This window comes from Neophocaena asiaeorientalis, unplaced genomic scaffold (genome assembly GCF_003031525.2).
Source record: "Neophocaena asiaeorientalis asiaeorientalis breed wild unplaced genomic scaffold, Neophocaena_asiaeorientalis_V1.1 scaffold268, whole genome shotgun sequence".
Classification (NCBI taxonomy): domain Eukaryota; kingdom Metazoa; phylum Chordata; class Mammalia; order Artiodactyla; family Phocoenidae; genus Neophocaena; species Neophocaena asiaeorientalis.
The window spans coordinates 6,914,892-6,938,960 of record NW_020173979.1 but is presented as its reverse complement, the minus strand read 5'-3'; the positions used below and the strand labels follow the sequence as shown (position 1 = coordinate 6,938,960).

The 24,069-nt window shown below is 42.6% G+C and overlaps 1 protein-coding gene across 1 annotated transcript in view; it reads left to right on the top strand.

Moving 5' to 3' along the window:
- TENM2 (teneurin transmembrane protein 2) overlaps positions 1-24,069 on the top strand; it is a 979,370-nt gene that overhangs the window by 670,547 nt on the left and 284,754 nt on the right. The gene's annotated exons all lie outside the window — the stretch shown is intronic.

The window sequence follows — 24,069 nt, the reverse complement described above, 5'->3', positions numbered from 1 at the left end:
GGAGAATGGTGTGGGGGACACTGGGTTGGGTGTGAGAACCAGGAGGGAAGGACACATTCAGTTTGGGTCTGGGGGTACTTTGTTTTCTGAGTTCTCACCATCGTTGGCCTTGTCTGGAAATATGAAAGCTGTGTTAGGATGGGGACCTCCTCACGTCCCGCCTATAACATGCATCTTCAAGTTCACAATACCTTCAGTTTGGGGGAGAAGGGAGAAGTATAGCATTTTCTGCAGGGCTAAAATTGAAGGACTATTTCAAGCATAGAAGAAGAGGGAGAGGTGAGGGGTGGCGTAGGAAAGAAAGGGTCTGGTGATGAGGACACAGAAATAAGTATTTACCTGCCATCTTCTGGGAAGTCGGCCCCTTGATTCTGCCCGCTGCATCAGAAAGCAGACCAGGAGAAGGAATCAAGGTCAACATGATTTAGGTTGACCCGATCACTTAAGAGGAGGGGGAATCATTTGGCAGCACCAAGGCAGAATTTTGAGACCGGAACCCATGTTAGGATCACTTGTGCAGGCCGATGTCTATTCTGCAAATGAGGAGGGTGAGGCCAGATGACTCGTTGGTTTCTCATGCGGATTGTCTGGGTGGGACTGCAGGCAGGCTTCCTGCTGGAGCTTCCCTCAGACCGCCTCACTCTTCCCTGCATGATGAGTAGGCGACTTTGTTGCCTCTTCATCCCACGCAGCATCTTTATCTCCATTTCCTTCTGCAAAGGAATGGTCAAGAATTTAGGACAAAGAATTAGAGCACATATTACAACAGCTTTGGTATTTCCAGGTGTTTTATTACAAAATGTATTCATTCTCTCGGTAAAAACACTGAACAATTAGAAAGGTGAAAAGTGCAAAGTATATTCATTCCCTGCCCCTCCGTTCCTATTTTCAAGGAAATCTCATTTGAAGGTTTATTATTTTAGGCTTCCAGAAATGTTTATGGTATCTGAGCATATTTTGTTTAAGTTTAATATAAAAGGGATCGTGTTATACCTACCATTTGACAACGGCCTTTTTTAACTTCGTGAGAAATTGTAGAAAGCATTTCAGGTAATATCATGTATACCTACCTCACTCTTTTTTTTTATTTTTTGGCTTAAACAACAGAAATTTATTTCCTTACAATTCTGAAGGCTAGAAGTTCTGAGATCAGTGTGTTGATACGTTAGGTTTCTTCCGAGATTCTCCCGCCTTTGCTTGTGGATGACTGTTTTCTCCCTCTGTCCTCACGTGGTCTTCCCTGTGTTTCTTTGTCCTTATCTCCTCTTCTTACAAGGACACCCCAGCCTAATGTCCTCGTTTCCCCTTCATTACCTCTCTGCAAACAGTGACAATGTTACTTCTTTCTTTCCAATTTGTATTCCTTTCATTTCTTTTTCTTCTCTGATTACCATGGCTAGGAATTCCAAAACTATGTTGAATGAGAGTGGCGAGAGTGGACATCCTTGTCTTGTTCCTGATCCTAGTGGAAATGCTTTCAGTTTTTCACCATTGAGTATGGTGTTTGCTGTGGGTTTGTCATATATGGCCTTTATTATGTTGAGGTACGTTCCCACCATGCCCATTTTCTGGAGAGTTTTTATCATAAATGGGTGTTGAATTTTGTCAAAAGCTTTTTCTGCATTTATTGAGATGATATGTTTTTTATTTATTTAATTTTTTAAATTTATTTATTTTAGTTTAGTTATTTTTATTAACAGAAAATGAAAATATCTTTATTTGGATTGGCGATAGAAAGAAGTGATCACAGAGGACAATTATTTACCTTTCCTTTTTTTTTGTTTTGCGGTACGCGGGCCTCTCACTGTTGTGGCCTCTCCCGTAGCGGAGCACAGCCTCCAGACACGCAGGCCCAGCGGCCATGGCTCACAGGCCCAGCTGCTCCGCGGCACGTGGGATCTTCCTGGACCAGGGCACGAGCCCGTATCCCCTGCATCGGCAGGCGGACTCCCAACCACTGAGCCACCAGGGAAGCCCTACCTTTCCTTTTTATATCAAGATGAACCAAGTCATGTTTAGTAGAACATTTCTGTAAAAGAAAAGTTAGATCATATGGTTTTTATTCTTTAACTTGTTAATGTGGTGTATCACATTGATGACTTGCATGTATTGAAGAACCCTTGCATCCCTGGGTTAAATCCCACTTGATCATGGTGTATGATCCTTTCAATGTGCTCTTGGATTCTGTTTGCTAGTATTTTGTTCAGGACTTTTGCCTCTATGTTCATCAGTGATATTGGTCTATAATTTTCGTTTTTTGTGATATCTTTTTCTGGTTTTGGTATCAGGATGATGATGATGGCTTCACAGAATGAATTTGGGAGTGTTTCTCCCCCTGCAAATTTTTGGAAGAGTTTGAGAAGGATCGGTGTAAGCTCTTCTCTAAATGTTTGATACATTTTGCATGTGAAGCCATCTGGTCCTGGACTTTTGTTTGTTGGAAGATTTTTAATTATGGTTTCAATTTCATTACTTGTGATAGGTCTGTTTATATTTTCTAACTCTTTCTGGTTCAGTCTTGGAAAATTGTACCTTTCCAAGAATTTGTCCATTTCTTCGTGGTTGTCCATTTTATTGGCGTATAGTTGTTTGTAGTAGTCTCTTATAATCCTTTGTATTACTGCAGTGTCAGCTGTGATTTCTCCTTTTTCATTTCTAGTTTTATTGATTTGCATCCTCTCCCTTTTTTTCATGATGAGTCTGACTAAGGGTTTATCAATTTTGTTTATCTTCTCGAAGAACCAGCTTTTAGTTTCATTGATCTTTGCTATTGTTTTCTTCATTTCTATTTCATTTATTTCTGCTCTGATCTTTATGATTTCATTTGTTCTACTGACTGTGGGTTTTCTTTGTTCTTCTTTCTCTAGTTGTTTTAAATGTAGGGGTAGATTGTGTATTTGAGATTTTTCTTGTTTCTTGAGGTGAGACTGAATTGCTATAAACTTTCCTCTTAGAACTGCTTTTGCCACGTCCCATAGGTTTTGGGTCGTCGAGTTTACGTTGTCATTTATTTCCATGTATTTTTTTATTTCTTCTTTGATTTCTTCACTGATTTCTTGGTTATTTAGTAGAGCACTGTTTAGCCTCCATGTATTTGTGATTTTTACAGTTATTTTCCTGTAATTGATTTCCACTCTCATAGTGTTGTGGTCAGAAAAGATGCTTGATACAATTTCAATTTTCTTAAATTTTCCAAGGCTTGATTTGTGACCCAAGATGTGATCTATCCTGGAGAATGTTGCATGTGCACTTGAGAAGAAAGTGTATTCTGCCACTTTGGGGTGGAATGTTCTCTAAATATCTATTAGATCTATCTGGTCTGTTGTGTCATTTAAAGCTTGTGTTTCCTTATTTATTTTCTGTTTGGATGATCTGTCCAAACAGAAGCAGGGTGTTAAAGTCCCCTATTGTGTTACTGTCGATTTCCCCTTTCATGGTTGTTAGTGTTTGCCTTATGTGTTGAGGTGCTCCTGTGTTGGGTGCATGAACATTTATAATTGTTATATCTTCTTCTTGGAATGATCCCTTGATCATTATGTAGTGTCCTTCCTTATCTCTCATAAAAGTCTTTATTTTAAAGTCTATTTTATCTGATATGAGTATTGCTACTCCAGCTTTCTTTTGATTTCCTTTTGCATGGAATATTTTTTTCCATCCCTTCACGTTCAGTCTGTATGTGTCCCTAGGTCTGAAGTGGGTAGGTCTTGTAGGCCACATATACATGGGTCTTGTTTTTTTATCCATCCAGCCAGTCTGTGTCTTTTGGTTGGGGCGTTTAATCCATTTACATCCAAGGTTATTATCGATAGGTATGGTCCTATTAACATTTTCTTAATTATTCTGGAATTGTTGTTTTTTGGTTTTTGGTTTTTTTTTTTTGTGGTACGCGGGCCTCTCACTGTTGTGGCCTCTCCCGTTGCGGAGCACAGGCTCCAGACGCGCAGGCTCAGCGGCCATGGCTCATGGGCCCAGCCGCTCCGTGGCATGTGGCATCCTCCTGGACCAGGGCATGAACCCATGTCCCCTGCATTGGCAGGCGGACTCTCAACCACTGTGCCACCAGGGAAGCCCTGGAATTGTTTTTATGGGTCTTTTTCTTCTCTTGTGTTTCCCGCGTAGAGAAGTTTCTTCAGCATTTGTTGTAAAGCTGGTTTGGTGGTGCTGAATTCTGTTAGCTTTTGTTTGTCTGAAAAGCTTTTGATTTCTCCATCGATTCTGAGTGAGATCCTTGCTGGGTAGAGTAATCTTGGTGTTAGGTTTTTTTCTTTCATCATTTTAAGTATATCCTGCCACTCCCTTCTGGCCTGCAGAGTTTCTGCTGAAAAATCAGCTACAAAGGAATCCCCATACGGTTATTTTTTGTTTTTCCCTTGCTCCTTATAATATTTCTTCTTTGAATTAATTTTTGTTACTTTGATTAATATGTGTCCTGGTGTGTTTTTCCTAGGGTTTATCCTGTATGGGACTCTCTGTGCTTCCTAGACCTGGATGACTATTTCCTTTCCCATGTTAGGGAAGTTTTCCACTATAATCCCTTCAAATATTTTCTCAGACCATTTCTTTTTCTCTTCTTCTTCTGAGACCCCTATAATTCGAATGCTGGTGTATTTAGTGTTGTCCCAGAGGTCTCTGAAATTGTCTTCAATTCTTTTCATTCTTCTTTCTTTATTCTACTCCTCATCAGTTATTTCCACCATTTTGTCTTCCAGCCAGCTTATTCATTCTTCTACGTCAGTTATTCTGTTATTGATTCCTTCTAGTGTGTTTTTCATTTCAGTTATTGTGGTGTTCATCTCTGTTTGTTGTTTAGTTCTTCTAGATCTTTGTTAAACATTTCTTGTATTTTCTCAATCCATGCTTCCATTCTATTTCCGAGATTCTGGATCATCTTTACTATCGTCACTCTGATTCTTTTTCAGGTAGATTGCCTATTTCTTCTTCATTTATTTGGTCTTATAGGTTTTTACCTTGCTTCTTCATCTGTGACATATGTTTTTGCTGTCTTTTTTTCTTTCTTTTTTTTTTTCTTTTTTTTATGAGTCGGATTGTGTTCCTGTTTTTCTGGTTGTTTGGCCTGAGGCTTCCAACACTGGAGTTTGTAGGCTACTGGGTAGAGCTGGGTCTTGGTGCTGAGATGAAGAACTCTGTGAGACCTCACTCCGATGAATATTCCCTGGGGTCTGGGGTTCTCTGTTAGTCCAGTGGTTTGGACTTGGAGCTCCCACCTCAGGAGCTTCCCCCTGACCCCGGGCTTGCTAATCAAGATCCCGCAAGCTGCGTGGGGTGGCAAAAAAAAAGAGAAAAACAACAAAGTGAAAAATAAAATTAGACTAGGAAACTAACTAACTATTTTTATTTTTATTTTTAAAACTAAAAATATAGATGAATCAACAACTGGAAGGTACATCAGTACCACAACAGTAAAAAAAAGAGGAGGAGGGAAAGGAAAAAAAGAAAAAGGGGGCAGTGGAAGGCCTTGGCTGTGGAGAGCAGGGCCTAAGCAAGGGCAAGGTTTGGGTGGTGGGCGGGGCCAATGCTTAGGACCCCCAGGACTGGAAAAGGCCCTGGGGGCTGTGGGAAGTGGAGCTTAGGCTCAAGGAACCGAAGGGACCCAGGCTTGCCCCCCACCCTGGTCTCAGAGGGCAGGGGACCTCACCTGGGACCCTAGCAGGCTTGCAAGGCCCGAGTGGTCGGGGCAAACACCCTCGCTCCTCCCCTGCTCTTCCATCAGGGCCCCTCCCACCTGCCTCTCCTGTCTCCCTGGCCTCCCTCCTATGCCCCTAGGACCTATGGGGCCTGGAGGGGGCTTTGGATTGCAGGGGACCGGCCTGGGAGTTCAGCAGGCTCCCCGGGCCCCCGTGGGCAGGGCAGTCGCCCTCCGCTCCTCTCCGACTCTTCCCGGAGAGTCCCTCCCACCTGCCTCTCCTGATCTCCCTGGCTTCAGGGGCGCTGATCTTGTCTGGCCTCCACTTCTCCTCCCCCCTCAGTCCCCCTGTGTCCTACCGGTTCACTTTGGGGTTGCTCCCCTCTCCTTGGGGTCAGAGTCCCCCACCAGAGGCCAGCAGGTGCCCTAGTTGGGGGGGCGACGCTAACTCCGCACCGTCCCACACCGCCATCCTGACTACTCCTCATTCTTTTGTAAAGTCTGTGTAGTATTCCGAAATGGCATAATTTATTTATCCAGTCTCTTGTTGATGGACATTTAGACTGCTTTCAGGTTTTCGCTGTTACAAACAAAACCGTAATGAAGAGTCTTGTGTATATATCTTTCTTTGCCTACTTACCTGATTATATTCAAAAGTTAAATTCCTGCAAGTGAAATTGCTAGATCAAAGGGTATGTATAATGTGCATTTTGAATTTTGATAGATTGCGCCGAATTATGTCCACCTCAATTCGAATGTTACAATCTCTCTTTACTGCTTAATGGTCAGCGTTTCTTTTATGGGTTTAAAATAAGAGCCCTGAAGTTCACCGTGTTGGATTTTCGGCATAGAATTGAAAGGATTTTCTTTTTCAAGGAATAATGTACTAGCTAATACTCAAATACCCTAGAAACTCAACTCTGCTTCTTACGTGCCAAGTAAAATGAAAAAGAGGTATCGCTGTGGGGAAAATTGGATTCACTCACTGCCCTTGGTTCTAGCCATAGGGCACTTTCTCTTTATCCCAAACTTGACGCAGCGTGGCCAGTGTGATTCAAGCCTAACCTTTGCTACCGTTTGTTTTCTCATTAATATATGGCAAGGCTTAAATTTGCCTCTTTTCCCCATCTACCTTGCCTCTATCTCCCTAATGGGGATATTATAAGAACGTCTAAGACGACTTCGTCAAGTGTCTGAGTCCCCGAGAGAAATGTGGAGTACGGCAGTATTATTGTTCTAACTGTTACAGGAGAGCACGATGATCAAGGGTTTGAAAATCCCACACGGACAGTCTCTTTTGTGAAATAAGTATGTGAGGGCTTTGTTAATAAGAGGCCCTCAAGCCAAACTTATCTAGGTTCTTTATCTGAAACTCCAATTTTATGCTAAATAAGGATTTTTGTATTTCCCACCTCCCATTTGTAATCCCATTACCAGCTGTGTTCATTGGACTTCAGCTTAATTCATCCAGCGTTTATGCAGGTCATGTTAGGGGCTGAGCATCCAGCAAGGCGCCGAGGGTGTAGGAGGAAGATGGTGTGGCCCTTGTCTCCTGGGAATTACAGTCTAGTAGGAGAAAGCTAAGCATGTAGTTTACATGAATGTGGAAAGTCGTAAGATGGATTTAAGCTCGGGGCACTGTCTGGGAACATAGGATGCTGGGGGTCAGGGAAGCTTGGGCTGTGTAGAAATGGGGTGTGAATCCCATTCTGATGGAAACGTGAGAGTTACCCCAGCGAAAGAGCCTTCCAGGCAGAGGCAAGGGAATAAGAAAAGGCCAGAAAAGCAAGAATGTCCAAGTATTCTGGATCCACTGGGCTGGGACTCAGTGTAGGAGAGGCCCCAGGGCCTGTGGCAGGGACACCTTCAAGGCCCAGTCAAGCCTGTGGTTTATTCTGTGTAGGAAACGGAGCCTGCAGACATTTGTGCAGAGGTGCGTTATGGTCACATTTGCAGTGAGGAAGAGGAGAGACTTTGATGGACATACCAGAAAGACAGGAACTAAAGTTCACTGCAGTTAACCAAAGGATCCCACAGGGAAGAAAGGAAAAGGGACTAAAAGGCAAGAAATACATACTTTCAGGAGGCTGTCTATGGGAGTCATTGGTCATTAGCTCCAGAACAGTGAAAGCCAACATTTACCGTCAGGTATGTGCTGAGCCCCCTCGTTTAATCCACACAATATCCCCATGAAATATTTTCAGTCGTTTTCACCATTTTCCAACCAAAGAAACAGATTCAACAATGTCACGTCGTTTGCCCCAGGCTGTGCAGGTTACAGGTGGGGCAACCAGGCTCTGAAATCCGAATGCTGCCTACAGTTTACCCATTAACCACTGCCCTGCCCAGCCCCCAAGGATGAGCGGGTGCTGTCCAAGCCCCCCACCCTGGCCTGACCTTCTTCCTCCCTCCTGGCCCCTGCCCTTCCCAGCCACTCCTCTTCCCCTCCCAGAAAGGCAGACACTGCTTTGTTTTTCATGTAACCACTTCACTTCTTGTCAAGCCAAACCTAAGAGCCAGACAGGACCCCAGTTCAAGTCCAGACCTCTGCGATGTCTGCAAGGCAGCCTCCCCTCACCAGACTCTCCTTGAGGTTTTGTTTAATGCTCCCACTTGCAAAGAAAATGCCTGATGGCAGGCCCCTGCCTTTTAGTCTCACATGCCACCTCCACGTCAGGCAGCTTTCAATTTCCTGTGCCTCAGCATGTCCGTGTGCATCTTCGTCAAGACTTCCAAGATGGCAGTGACAAGCTTTTTGGGTACTTAAGGCAAACATGCATGACAGTTTTCCTTGACACTTGCATTTTTAAAAAGCCTTGGCTTGAGCCCTAGGAAACCCAGCATTTGAGAAACCAGGAGCCTTTCAAGGAAGCCAGGCTTTCAGTGCCTGCTTCCCTGGGACATGTTTTGTGACAGGGACACTGCAGGATCTGCCCAAGAGGATATGAAGTGCCATAGCAATATTTACGTGTTGATGCTAAATGATGGTTGCCTTTTTTAATGGCTTTGTGTGTGTGTGTGTGTGTGTGTGGCTGAAATGTATGGACCTGTTCTGTGCATTGTCACTGGGTATGTGGCTGGCCTACAAACACACTTAAATGGCACACTTCTGCAAAGCATTAATTTCTGAGCGTCCAACAGATATATGTAGGCAAGCAGACATGTCACAGGCGTTGCTACACAGCTTAATTAATATCCCTGAAGGGCTAAAGCATTTCCTATACAGTGCTAAGTGAGAAGAAAATGTTGTACCTATGGACATTATACATGTAAAGAAATGTGGGTACGTACACCGACAGGCCTTCTTATATTTGCTTATGCCCCAAAGGGTCTGATGTAAATTCAAATGGGAAAATCAATTGTTTTCAAGATAACTATCTTTTATTTGAGGGTTGAAAAAAGGAAGCAGGGCCCCAAACTTAAATGCCAGAAATCTCCACCACAGTGGAAAAAGGAAATCCCTAACACACAAAAATGAGTAGCAGTTTTCTTTCTCCCCTGGCTGTTGCTATGTCTAAGATAGCTTTGATGACTTAGGACTTGTTGTTAGCTATGCAAGAATTTAGATAAATCGATTTTGTTTTCTTTTCTAGGTTTTGAAGGAATCCCATAGAATACTTCATCTGTCCCTTTTAATTTTTATGACATAGATAGGCCTGACTCCTTCTCTTCTTTCTTTCCTTCTTTCCATCCCTCCCTCCCTCTCCACCCAGTGACTAGGTCTTAAGAACCTACAAAAATCTAGGAAATAACCATTATTGGGGTTTGTTGGTTTTTCATTTCTTCTGTACTTTAGTGTACTCATTCAGAAATGGAAATGAATGAAAACTTTATTTCTCAAAGGTATACCGCATGGAACACCAGTTTGAAGACTGGGAAGGTGGGTGGGTTAAAATTTCTGTAATCAAATCAGTAAGCAGAATGATAAATATTTTGCAGAGGGTACTGGGATATTTAGAATATTTAAGATGTTAAAGGCTTGTGAAAATATGTAGTAATTTCCTTAACTTTATTTACTCCAGTATTTCCCAAATACCATGGAACACTTTCTTTACCTGAAGTTAGTAATATACAAACACACTTAGTGATCCCAAGAACACACTTTTATTTTTTGTATTGTATTGTATTTTTTTACATCTTTATTGGAGTATAATTGCTTTACAATGGTGTGTTAGTTTCTGCTGTGTAACAAAGTGAATCAGCTATATGTATACATATATCCCCACATCCCCTCCCTTTTGTGTCTCCCTCCCACCCTCCCTATCCCACCCCTCTAGGTGGTCACAAAGCACCAAGCTGATCTCCCTGTGCTATGCGGCTGCTTCCCACTAGCTATCTGTTTTACGTTTGGTAGTTTATATATGTCCATGCCACTCTCTCACTTCGTCCCCGCTTACCCTTCCCCCTCCCGTGTCCTCAAGTCCATTCTCTTTATTCCTGTCCTGCCCCTAGGTTCATCAGAACCTTTCTTTTTGATTCCATATATGTGTTAGCATATGGTATTTGTTTTTCTCTTTCTGACTTGCTTCACTCTGTATGACAGTCTCTAGGTCCATCCACCTCGCTACAAATAACTCAATTTTGTTTCTTTCTGTGGCTGAGTAATATTCCATTGTATATATGTGTCACATCTTCTTTATCCATTCATCTGTCAGTGGACACTTAGGTTGCTTCCATGTCCTGGCTACTGTAAACAGAGCTGCAATGAACATTGTGATACATGATTCTTTTTGGTTTATGGTTTTCTCAGGGTCTATGCCCAGTAGTGGGATTGCTGGGTCAGATGGTAGCCAGGAACACACTTTGAGTCTTACATTTCAGACCTTCTCTGACCCTGACTGAAGTAGGAAGCACAGAGTTTCTTCAAACCCTTCCTAGAGAAGGACTTCGTAATTTTGCTTTTAAGATAAGACATAATATCTCTCTCCACCTAAACTTTTGAAATTCATCCATATGCAGACTCATTTACCAGGTTCTGCAATAGTTGGGCCTAGTGAGTAAGCACTGCTTATAATACAGTGCTCAGAGCATGGGCTAACAGTGAAAGCGTTTTTAAATAGAAATGTCAAGGATAAGGGACTTCCCTGGTGGTACAGTGGTTAAGAATCTGCCTGCCAGTGCAGGGGACATGGGTTCGATCCCTGGTCTGGGAAGATCCCACATGCCGCGGAGCAACTAAGCCCGTGAGCCACAACTACTGAGCCCACGTGCCACAGCTAATGAAGCCCGCACGCCTAGAGCCCGTGCTCCGCAACAAGAGAAGCCACCACAATGAAATGCCTGTACACTGCAACGAAGAGTAGACCCCACTCGCTGCAACTAGAAAAAGCCCGTGCACAGCAATGATGACCCAATGCAGCCAAAAATAAAAATAAATAAAATAAAATAATTTTTTTTAAATGTAAGGGATAAGATAGCTTTCCTAGAATATAAACGCTACCAGGCTCTCACTATAGCCTCTTTCCTGAAATGAGAGCCATTGAGTTGGGAGTGTTAAAGCATTTTGTAAGGTATGTTTACTCTTTCTGCAAATACTGCCAACTGGCTCTTTGGTGATGCTTCTTGTTTTTGTAATTTATTTCAAATTTTCAAAAATAAGCTTACGACATGGGTTGGATGCAAGGAGTCTGACACAGTGTTTAGGGCCAACCAGAATGTAACCTTGCTGAGGAGTTCAATGTGGACCACCATTCTCTACATTTAGAAACCAACTACAGGTTTCTCAAAAAGTTAAACATAGTTACCATATGACCCAGCCACTGCAATCCTCCAAATAACTGGAAACAGGTACTTAAACAAATACTTGCTTGCAAATGTCCAGAGCAACACTATTCCCAGTGGCCCAAAGATGGAGACGACACAAATATCCATCAGTGGATGAATGAATAAACAAAATGTGGCACACATACAGTCGGCCCTCCACGTCCGCAAGTTCTGCATCCGTGGAGTCAACAAACCGTGAATCAAAAATATTTGGAAAAAAAAAAAAGTTCCGAAAAGCAAAACTTGAATTTGCGATGCGCTGGCAACTACTTACATAGCACTTATATTGTATTTACAACTGTTTACATAGCATTTACATTGTACGAGGTAATACAAGTAATCTAGCGATAATTCAAAGGAGGATGTATGTAATTATATGCAAATAACTCTGCCATTTCATATAAGGGACTTGAGTATCCATGGATTTTGGTATCCAGGTGGAGTCCTGGAACCCGTCCCCTGCAGATACTGAAGGTTGATGATATATATGATGGAATAGTATTCAGCCACAAAGAAAGTAATGATGTACTAATAAATGCTACAGTGGAGATCACCTTGGAAACATTATGCTAAGTGAGAGGAGCCAGGCATAAAAGGTCACGTGCTGTATGATTCCGTGTAGTAACTGAAATATCCAGTATAGGGAAATGCATAGAGATAGAAATCAGATGAGTGATTACCCGGAGCCGGGGGTGGGGGAAGAGGGAATGAGAGTTGCTGCTTAATGGAGACAGGGTTTTCTTTTGGGGTGGTGAAACATTTTGGGACAAAATAGAGGTGGTTGTACGACATTGTGAACACCCTAAGCGCCACAGAATTGTACACCTTAAAATGGTTAATTTTATGTTATGTAAATTTCATCTCAGTAGGAGAAAAAATTAATTAATGGAAAACAGCTAGAGGGTCAGTGTGTCTCCCTCGGTCTAAAAGATCTACTCATGGGAGAGACCAAGTAGTCTGGAGAACCCGATCCTTGCTCCAGTCTTTTCCAAGCAGAATGCTAGGGCATAAACGTCTATTTCCAAAACATGCTCTCAAATGGCTAACTTTGAGGGCATGACAGAAAATATCAGCACGTGTGATTTGATTAATAGGTAAATGGATCCATGTGGGTAATATGTTAGCATCTGAAAGATGGTCCACGCGATCCCTGTGCAGCATCATGGTAAATGCAACTCTTCAGGCTTTCCCGAGATCACTGAAGCACCAAAGATAGGAAATAAAAAAGGTGTATCAGGCAGGACTCCTTTGTTACAGAGGTAGGGAGGAAAAAGAGAAAGATAAATGGATTCTTCTCTGGGTGGTGGAGGGTAAACATAGGAGGTTTCGGAGATGAGATCCATTCTCATCACATTCTTTTAAAAGTGATTTGGAAGGGAAAATACACCATGAAATCTCCATGTTTGCAGAGATACGAAACCTATGAAGATAAACCGCTCGGTATATGGGTGGGCAGAGAAGTGACAGATAAGGAGCAAGTACATTTACCAAAAATTCTTCCAGACTTATACGAATATTATCTCTGAGGCTCCCGGTTACAAACCAGGAACTAGCCCTGAGATTAGTGTAAACTAATGCCTGAATATATACATCTATTGGGTTTACTGTGAAAAGGGAGAAATGAAGGACTGCAAAATGTACAGAATCACTAAGTGGGGTCCTAGAAATAAGCCTAAAAAATGCATTACCCCACTGTTTTCCTAAACCATCGTGTGTTCTCAGTGGAAATGATCCATGTGATTATGGCTAATGTACCTCAAGAATGACAGACAAGTTGAGGAGCGTTCTGGCTTGAAAGATCGAGAAAATTAGAAGGCTCTTGCAAAACGTGCTAGAAGCCTCCTCAGAATAGAAAGGTGAAGGTTTCTCAAAGGATTTAAAATCACCACGTGTAGACATAATGAAAACGTGGTCTTGTTTACCAAAACCTTGAAAACCAAAATGACAGAGCATCCCTTGAAGGAGACGCTACAGCATAAACAAATAGAAGTGTTGCATCTGGGAGCAGACAGGAAACTTTGAAATCCGTGCCTTCCTACAGGCAGCAGAAAATAAACTTTTCAAGATCTAGATTAGCTCGTGTTTTTATTCATTTCCTAAAAATTGATCGAACACCAGACATCTGCTGGCACTCTCCCAGAGACTGGGGATACAGTGGTGAGGAAGACTTCATCTGGGCCCTTAAGGAAGGTGCATGCCATTGGGGAAGCAGACAGTAAGACAGGCACAGACACGATAGCTACTCAAAGGGATTAGTGCTGAGCAGATGAGAAGGCTGTGTCTCTACACCACTGCCGTGAACCAGGAAGTGGGGTGGTCCTCAGGCCAGGGAGGATAATCAAATGATGGGGTGGGAAGGACTGATCAAGGAAGGCTTTCTGAGAAAGTGAGCTTTGAAGGGAGCCTTGAAAGAACTCAGCAGGAGGAGCCATGCAGATATCTCAGCTAAGAACATTTCAGACCAAGGGAAACACAGTGAGGATACCCTGAGATGGAGAGAAGCCTGGCCTCTTTGAGGGACAGCAGAAAAGTATGGCAAAGCTTCAGGAGCAGAGTCAGTGGAGGCCGGGAGGAGGTGAGATAGGCCATAACAAGGTTCCTCGTCAGCCATGGCAAGGAGCTGGATTACTGCTAAGTATAAAGGAAGCGGCAGATTTTAAGCGGAAGAGTAATGCGGTTTGACTTGTGCTTGCAGACAGTGACTGGCTCCTGAGTGGAGGATGGATGTAAAGGGCCAAAGCGGAAGAGGGGAGACCTGTTTAGAGGCTGCTGGATGCTGTAGGTCAGGCGCAAGGTGATACAGAGGTGTAAGTGGCGAGAAGAAGATGGATTGGAGGCAGAAAGGAAATCGGCTGAAGATGGATCAGGTGTGAGGGAAGGACAGGAACCCTAGTGAAGCCTAGTGAGGTGTATGGTATGGCGCTCACCCGGATGCCACCCTCTGAAACTAGAGCGCGCGTCTCGCCTGCCAACAGATCTCAGCCCAGTCCCTCTCTGAGACTGAACTTCAGCTAAAGACAGCCACCCTGCACCCAAGGTTACATCCCTGTGGACAGCCCACATCTAATGACTGGTCCAGGTGAGGTTATTAAGGCCCAAATCCTGCAGCCCAAACTGAAACCACTCTGCAGAGGCATCCCAGCTCCAGAGCTCGCCCTTTGCGACAGCATCCCTGTTCAGTTTCTCCCTCCGCCCAGCCTGCTTCTGTCACTCCCAAGAGCGCTTGCTAATAAAGTTTCTGTATGCAGATGTTTCTTCCTAGAGTCTGCTTCCTGGGGATGGCACCTGTCCAGCTGATGGGTGAAGGCTTCTTTAACCAATATGGGTGAAGCCTGAAGAGAAGGATAGTTTGGAGTGAAAATCAGGAGTTGTGTTTGCTCACGTTCACCTTAAGATGTCTAATTATATCCACATGCCGATAGAGTGATAGGTGCCATGTTAAGGGGTGGCTAGAATATTCTGGAGAAAACCCCAAACCCTCAAGGCAGATGACAAAGAATACAGCCAGGCCTTCTCATCATAGAGGACTAGACTGAATTACCATGAGTCTCTTCTACCATAGTTATTTTCAAGTTTGAGTGTTCCTAAATCTGCTTCCTTTGTTCACAGAGAAGATAAAGTTTAAAACCCTTTGTATTTGGACTAAAATCCAAATTCCTTGCTCTCAAAACCATGCATAATATAGTCTTCCATTGGGCCAACCTCTTCTTCCCACCACTTAGCCCCTGGATCACGACCCAGTGATCCACGCTGTTCTTCATTCACAGCCTCAAAAATTCAGTCTTTCCCACCTCAGGGCCTTTGCACATACATTTCCTTTGCCTGGGATGCTCTTTCCACCGTTCGATTACCCGTTTCTTATCCTCAGACCTCCTCTTCTTGGTCATCTCCTCAGAGAGGAGTGACCACACTAATGGCGTCCCACATTTTCTCTTAGTTCTTTGTTTCCTTCATAGTACTTCTCACACTTTGTAATTATTTCATGTATTTATTGGTTTACTCAGACTTGAGTTTTGTTTATTTGGTCTGTCTCTCCAATTAGAAATCCCCCATGAGGGTAAGGACTTAATTCACCATTCTATCCATGTGCCCAATAAATATCGGTTGACTCATAACTTCATATTTTAGATATTATATTCTTTCCAGAGTTGAGGAAAAAATACAATACATACATGGATTAAACACCTCCTATAGGCCAGCTTCTGTGCTCACAAATTCTATTACCTCTTTCAGCCCTTCCAACAGTTCTGTAATGTACATATTATTATTTACCCATCCTTTAGAGGAGGCATCTGAGGCTCAGAGAGATTATTTGGCATTCCCAACGTCATGCAGCTCCTCATGGAGTTGAGATTCCAATCCAGACGTGCCTCACTCCAAAGCCTGTACATTTTCCATTAAACCGTAATTTGTGTGTTCCTTCAGCAGACATTTGTTGAACACGTACTATGAACAAAGAATACTAGGAAACAAAAGATATAGGACCTGCTGTGGAGAAGCTTGTAATTTGACTGGAGGGACAAGGCAAACACACAGGACAGATGTAATAGCGTGAAGCAGGATATGATAAAGGGACATACTGTAAGGTTCCTTCCAGCTCGAAAATTCTTTGTGGATGGTACAGGCAGTAAACACAGTGGGAGAAGTCGTTCTGCTCCTTGATTGTATCTGATGGCATGCATTCTGTCTGCATCCACCTCTGGCTGCCAGTGAACACAAATGCAAGTCTATTTCAGATGTCTGTCTCTGCACTCCCATATTATACTGTAGGGTGGATTCAAGGTCAAGTTTGAAGTCACATATTATAGTGTATGGTAGATTCAAGGTCATGTTTGAAATCAAAGTCAGAAGTCTTTGTTTTTTTTCCTCGACTATATTAAGACTCTTACCAATTAACTTGAAAAAAGTCAAGAAGTGAACAACTGGCGGGGGGCGGCCGGGGGGCGGTGGTTTGAGGGAGGGGGAAGACTCCTTATCTCATCCCAAAGACTCTGAAATGGATTTGCTCACAAAACACCAGGTTTCTTTAGTGACCTCCTGAGACTTTGCCTGTCACACTGAACAGCATATCATTTCATAGGGGGAAAAGAAAAACAAAGTGTTTCCATGAGAAAAGGCTATGTTATATCACAGTGTGACGCTATTTAAATATCAAGCTTCTATTTAGAAAATGGAAGGCAATAAATTGAGTTGCTAATTATTCCAGCTGTGAGTATTTTTGGTATGACTGCACATTTTGAAGAGGGCAAAATAGAGGATCTTCCTGTTGCTCATGGCATATGCAAATGTAATGACGGTCCCCTCTGATCTAAAAGGTTCAGGGGTCAGAAACCTTGAAAGCCTATTTCTCATTGCATCAAAATTGGTTTGAGTCTAAGCTTAGGGACTCATGATATGAAATGGGCTTTTCATTATACTAATTGGGTTATTGGCTGCTTCTTCAAACTTGGGAAGTAGCAGTTTTTTTTTAAACATTTTTAAAGTTTTGTTTTTAAAGCAACAGTTCACCTCTCAACCCAAGCGTAAATTCCCAACCGGAAGAGGAGAAGAAACGTATTAGTGATGTCCTCCATCCCTTCCCTTCCTAATAAAATTATTTTTGAGGGGTGGAGCTGCCAGCAATGCTCTAGTCACTGTGCTAATTAGGACAACACATTCATTTTACATATGTTTTAAATGAGCTGGGCACTGCGTAGGTCAAGGAGATCTAGTAAAGAGCAAGATACACGTGATTCCTGCCTTCAAGCGATTAATAGCTACATGTATTGATCACTCACTGGACGTCAAGCTCAGTGTTAAGGCTTTCACGTAAATAAATTCATCCAATCCCCCTAACAAGCCTATAAAGTAGGTACGAGCCATCTTTCCCTTTAAAGGTGAGGCCACAGGGACTTAGAGGGGTAAGTAACTTGCCCAATGCCAGGATCCAAACCTTGGTTGTCCAGGTTCAGAATCTGTACACTCAATACCTTACTGGTTTCAAAAAGAATTAAATTACTAATAATAAGAGAATGTTTATATGTAGGGGAAAAGTCTGACTCTAAATATCAGATGTTTACCAGTCTCTCTCTCAGAGTACTGGAGACCTTGGCTTTCTGTTTTGTTTTTTTTTTTTAACTTATATACTTTGTCTTTCTTTTGTAATGTGTACCTCTTACATTTGCAAATAGGAAAATAAAGGCACGACAGTTAAAAGATTGCTTAGTTTTGCTATTCAAAAAGTGGCTGGGGGGCTTCCCTGGGCATCCAGTGATTAAGACTCCGTGCTTCTAATGCAGGGGTGTGGGTTTGATCCCTGGCTGGGGAACTGAGATCCCACATGCTGCGTGGCACGGGCAATAAATAAATAAATAAATAGTGGCTGAACAGTATGGTATCCAACATCATCTTTCTCATTATCTCATGGTTTTTCCATCTCATCCTGGAAGCGTCTCTCTTTTTCTGTTTTCTTTTACTCTGCATGCCCTATGTGTGTCTCTCTCTCCCTTCTCTCTCTTTCTCCCTCCTTCTCTCTCTCTCTCTCTCTCTCCCCCCCCCATCTCACCCACCCTTCGAGTTTCCCCTCTACCACCACCATTCCTTCTCAGATTGGAGAGCATAATAGCGATGCCAGAAAGTGTGGTGGTTATTTAACCTCTCTACAGCTAAATGTTTTATCATATCTCCTGAAAATCTAATTATAGCAACTTTACATGCTACAGTACCCTTTATGGGCTGCCTCTTTTAAAAATTTATTTTTAGTTTTTAATTTTTTCCTTTACCATCTTTATTGGAGTATAATTGCTCCAATAATTGGAATTATAATTGAGTATAACAATGGTGTGTTAGTTTCTGCTGTGTAACAAAGTGAATCAGCTATACCTATACATATATCCCCATATCCCCTCCCTCTTGTGTCTCCCTCCCACCCTCCCTATCCCACCCCTCTAGGTGGACACAAAGCACCAAGCTGATCTCCCTGTGCTATGCGACTGCTTCCCACTAGCTATCTGTTTTACATTTGGTAGTGTATGTGTGTCATTGCCACTCTCTCACTTTGTTCCAGCTTACCCTTCCCCCTAAGTCAGAAAGAGAGAAACAAATACCGTATGCTAACACATATATATGGGCTGCCTCTTTATTAAACTAACTCCTTTAGACACAATAAACCTGGTGCTTCAAAGGGCACGGCCAGCGCCAGTGAGATGGGATGGGATCTTCTGTACTGATCACCACCCCCCAACTCCTGGTGCACTTCTGCCTCTCTCCTTTCTCTGGCTTCTTATCAAATTTCAGCAACAGCCTGTATGATACTCAGAATCTTTCAGGGATTAATGGACGGCATATCAATACTTTCATCCGCTACTCTGAATACCTCTGAGTTTGTTTTCTGGAGAAGTCAATTTTCTCGGTAGAGCAACAATTAATACCTGGTTTCCCTGATAACCAGAGCTGCTTTTTTGCACACGGTGCTACCTGGAGACCATTCAAGGCGTTCACTCGGTTTCAAGGAGAACGTTGGCTGCGGCTGACTTCATGAGCAAAGACAGCAGCTGCGCTGTTGTCATTAGTCGTCTTGGTTAGTTGCATGGTGCTCTGTGATGAGAGAGCGGGATCCAGATTGAGAGAGAGCGAGAGGAAGGAAACAAAAACTTGTCCTCTGTACAGTTGTTTCTCTAGTACATTTCCTTTTCGAAGCCCTGCTGGGATTTCACCCTGGGAATACAGCTAAACCAAGAAAAAAGAGGGCGACTGCCTCTTAGGATCCCACTGGTTGCAAGCTGAAAAACAAAACGGTACTTGGTGTTAAGGGATTTTCCATATTTGTTTCTTTGTTTCTTTGGTAGGTTTTCAGGTTAATGAGTGAGTTTATTCACAATTGACTCAGGAGAGAAGGAAGAGAAATCTTTTGTTGGGGCCTCAAGTAATTTAGCCAGCCACTGCTTCTCAAAGCTTCTGCTCTAGATCAGTCGAACTCCATCTCTATCGCAAGAATAAAATAAAAATGCAATAGTGAAATATACAGTGGATATTTATATTTCAACAGTGAAATATACAAGCAGCTTATGCAGCTCAATATCAAAAAACAAACAACCCAATGCAAAAAGAGGAAGAAGACCTAAATAGACTTTTCTCCAAAGAAGATATACAGATTACCAACAGATACATGAAAGGATGCTCAATATCACTAATCATTAGAGAAATGCAAATCAAAACTACAATGAGGTATCACCTCACAGCGGTCAGAATGGCCATCATCAAAAAATCTACAAACAATGAATGCTGGAGAAGGTGTGGAGAAAAGGGAACCCTCTTGCACTGTGGATGGGAATGTAAATTGATACAGCCACTATGGAGAACAGCATGGAGGTTCCTTAAAAAACTAAAAATAGAGCTACCATATGACCCAGCAATCCCACTACTGGGCATAGACCCTGAGAAAACCATAATTCAAAAAGAGTCATGTACCACAGTGTTCATTGCAGCTCTATTTACAATAGCCAGGACGTGGAAGCAACCTAAGTGTCCATCGACAGATGAATGGATAAAGAAGATGTGGCACATATATACAATGGAATATTACTCAGCCATAAAAAGAAAGGAAATTGAGTTATTTGTAGTGAGGTGGATGGACCTAGAGTCTGTCATACAGAGTGAAGTAAGTCAGAAAGAGATAAACAAATACCGTATGCTAACCCATATATATGGAATAAAAAAAAAAAAGGTTCTGAAGAACCTAGGGGCAGGACAGGGATAAAGACGCAGGTGTAGAGAATGGACTTGAGGAGATGGAGAGTGGGAAGGGTAAGCTGGGACGAAGTGAGAGAGTGGCATGGACATATATACACTACCAAATGTAAAACAGATAGCTGGTGCGAAGCAGCCGCATAGCGCAGGGAGATCAGCTCGGTGCTTTGTGACCACCTAGAGGGGTGGGATAGGGAGGGTGGGAGGGAGACGCAAGAGGGAGGGGATATGGGGATATATGTGTATGTATAGCTGATTCACTTTGTTACACAGCAGAAACTAACACACCATTGTAAAGCAATTATACTCCAATAAAGATGTTTTTAAAAAAATGCACGGTGTTTTTAATTGATGGGATCCTTCTTACATGGATGTGAGGCATGAGTTTCTTGTTTGTTAGACTTCTTTTTAAAATCTTCCATGGTTGTTTCATCAGAGAAAAAGGTATGCCCTTAATTTTCTAAGCCAATCTGAAGCAAAAGCCTGGTTTGCCAAGATTCTGCCTCAAAACTGCATGCCTTTGCTGCTTTGTAAAGCTCATGGGGGAATGGCTGTTAGGTTTGCGTGCTCTCTCATAGTTTTTATTAAACAGTTTTGTTTTCACAAGAGGAGAAGTGGTGACATGTACTAAAAAGATTGATAGTTTAGGGTGAAGTGATGATTACTTTATTCTAAGAGCTCACTGGGACTGAGGGTACAGAACAGAGGACAGAGAGGAACCATCCTTCCTTAGCTTTACTGCTCAATTCGACAGCCAGCCTCTGAGCCTCTAACCTGTGCTGAGCAGAATGCTGGGTCCCGGGACTGAAGCTTTGATAACCCACGTGGCTACGAAGGAAAGACGTATGCACACAAAAAAAGAAGTATTATTTTTTTGTGCAACATCAAGGGCTGATTTTCTCTCTCCCCTCAAGTGTTAGCAAACTCCAAGGGCAGCACTTTAGGGGCCCCTCATTTGCCTTTCCTTTCCGAGGCACAAGTGGCCGATTCTGAGAGCAATTGAGTTGTGCTTGAAGAATGTCAAGTGCATTTGGAAACGACACATTTCTGCTGATGCCTGGAGTCCTGAGCTGAGCTACTTCCATGGCCGACTGCTGGGAAGACGTTCGGTTGGGGCATCACAAATGACCCCTTGGAGCACCCTCAGCCTGCCCCTGAGGGGGAAAAGCTGTCTTAATAGCCAGCTCAGGAAAAATCCGGAGAAGTTCCCTAAGCCTTCCGGGTCCTCCCATTGACCATGTGGCCAGGCCATCACCTTGTGGGTCTTGCTTCATTTTATTTATCTTTATTCCTGCTTCATGTGACTGCGACCTTTGGGTGAATCAGAGCTTGCATTTTTTCAACTTGTTACTATGAAAATTTTCAAGCATTCAGAGAAGTTGGAAGAATAGTACTACATAAGAAAAACCACCTAGTTTCAACAATTGCTATCATTTTGCCACATGTGCCTTATATATCTATATAGAGAGAGATCTTTTGGCTGAGTCATTTGAGAATAAGTTTTGACATGACATTTCACTCCTAAAGACATCAGCATTCAAAACTTGCATTTTAAAAAAATATATCTATAGTAACCATCTAGTGTGTTCTGGATAAGTCAGACGTATTTGAAAGTTGCAAAGACGGTTAGGGTAGAGTTTCTTAAACTTTATCATACATTAGAATCACTTAGGAAGCTTCTTCACCAATACACTGCCAGACCCCAGGCCTAGGTCTGGATGCAGCCCAGGAATTTGTACTTTTCTAGCAGAGCCTTCAAGTGATCCTAAAGCAGGTATTTATGGGACGTGATCTAAAGATCACTTCTTTAGAATCTTTCTTTTTTTTTTTTCGCTACACGGGCCTCTCACTGTTGAGGCCTCTCCCGTTGCGGAGCACAGACTTTGAACACACAGGCTTAGTGGCCATGGCTCACGGGCCCAGCCGCTCCGCGGTATGTGGGATCTTCCTGGACTGGGGCACGAACCCGTGTCCCCTGCTTCGGCAGGCGGACTCTCAACCACTGCGCCACCAGGGAAGCCCTAGAATCTTTCTTTTTTTATTTGCTGAATGTAATCTTCTAGAGATTCAAAACAGCAGGGTGTAACTGTATTGTGTGAGGAGACTACATGTCTTTGGTACTCTGATTTAATAATTCTAAGGACCAGAAACTAGAAACAAGGGATGTGATAACTAAATGAGTTTCATTTAATAATGATCATTAGAGACGCCACAATACCAATGAGCGGCCTGAGAGATGTATCCTGAAAAAGATAATACAGTGCCAAAAAGTATACAGGTTGTTTTTGGTCTGTGGCAGGATCTGGCCTTGTATGTATAAATATAGACAGTTGCCTGTATGAACTATACAAACTTATAAATCTGTTTGGAAAATAAGAGTCAACATGGCAGAAGGAATCCTAATTTCAGAATTCAAAATGTTCACAGTATTGTCCTTTTAGCATTCATGATTTTGGCCTTGGGAACGTTGCAGGTCTTTCACTCAACAAAGATTTGTTGACTTTCTTCTTTGTGCCAGGCTCTATTCTAGATGTTAGGATACAGTGATGAACACATCAGACAAACCCAATTATTTTGGACTTCATAGAAATTCAGTTCTAATGATGGAGGCAGACAGTAAATAGCACAAATGCATATACCCTGAAGAAGAATAAAGCAGTTATAACAGGATAGAGAATGACAGAGAAAAAAGTAAGGGAGGCAGGAAAGATCTCTCTGGGAAAGTGACTCTGGAACAGAATGTTGAATGGTATGAAGAAACGAATTGTGCAGCTATTTCCAGGCAAAGGGAACAGCAAGTGCAAAGGCCCTGAGGCAGGAATATGTTGGATGTGATATGATGAGGACTAGCAAAAGGACAGTGTAACTCATGGAGGGGAGGAGGATAAAGTGGAGGAAGATACAGTTGGAGAGGTGGCCAGGGGTCAGATCATGCAGGGAATTGTAGGCCATGGGAAGGATTTCTGATTTTATTCTAAGTATTATTGGAAGCCTTTTCTTTTACTTTGCTTCCTTCTTTCCTTCCCTCCTTCCCTTCCCCTCCCTCCCTCCCTCCTTCCTTTCTTTCTTCCTTCCTTCCTTCCTTCCTTTCTTTCTTTCTTTCTTTTTTTGAGAAGGGGACGGTGATGACATGTGACATAATCTGACTTTCTTTTTAGAAGGAAGTATGAAAAATAGATTGGATTGTCAAGGGGACAGTGTTAGGATCTCATGAAGCAATCCCAGTTAAGTCCCTACATACGAACGACTTCCATTCTGAGAGCTCTTTCATAAGTCCAGTTTGTTCATAAGTCCAGCAAAGTTAGCCTGGGTACCCAACTAACACAGTCAGCTATATAGTGTACTGTAATAGGTTTATAATACTTTTCACACAAATCATACATTAAAAAAACAAAAAAAAAAAACATTTTTAATCTTATGGTACAGTACCTTGAAAAGTACGGTAGTGCAGTACAACAGCTGGCATACAGGGGCTGGCATCGAGTGAACAGGCAAGGAGAGTTACTGACTGGAGGAGGGAGAGGAAGTGGGAGATGGTAGAGCTGAAGGATCGTCAGCAACAGGAGACGGAGGGCAAGCTGCAGTTTTCACGCATGCCTGACGTTGATGGCACAGGTTCTGGGCTTGAAATAAAGATACTGTACCGCTGTGCTCTCTACAGTATTTTATAGTAAAGTACACAAAAGCACAACCACTTGTAGAGGATGCACACGTGTGACAACGTACGTGAGACACGTGAACTAACTTACGTGATTGGACAGGCAAACACATGTTCGCACCTTTGAAAGTTCACAACTTGAAGGTTCGTGTGTAGGAGACTTACTACATAAGAAATAATAATCATATTCTTCTATTATTTCTTATAAATGAGTGCATTAAAAAATAACTAAAGTCAATTTAAACTTTTTAATCTTCATTTTGTGATTTCCCTCCTG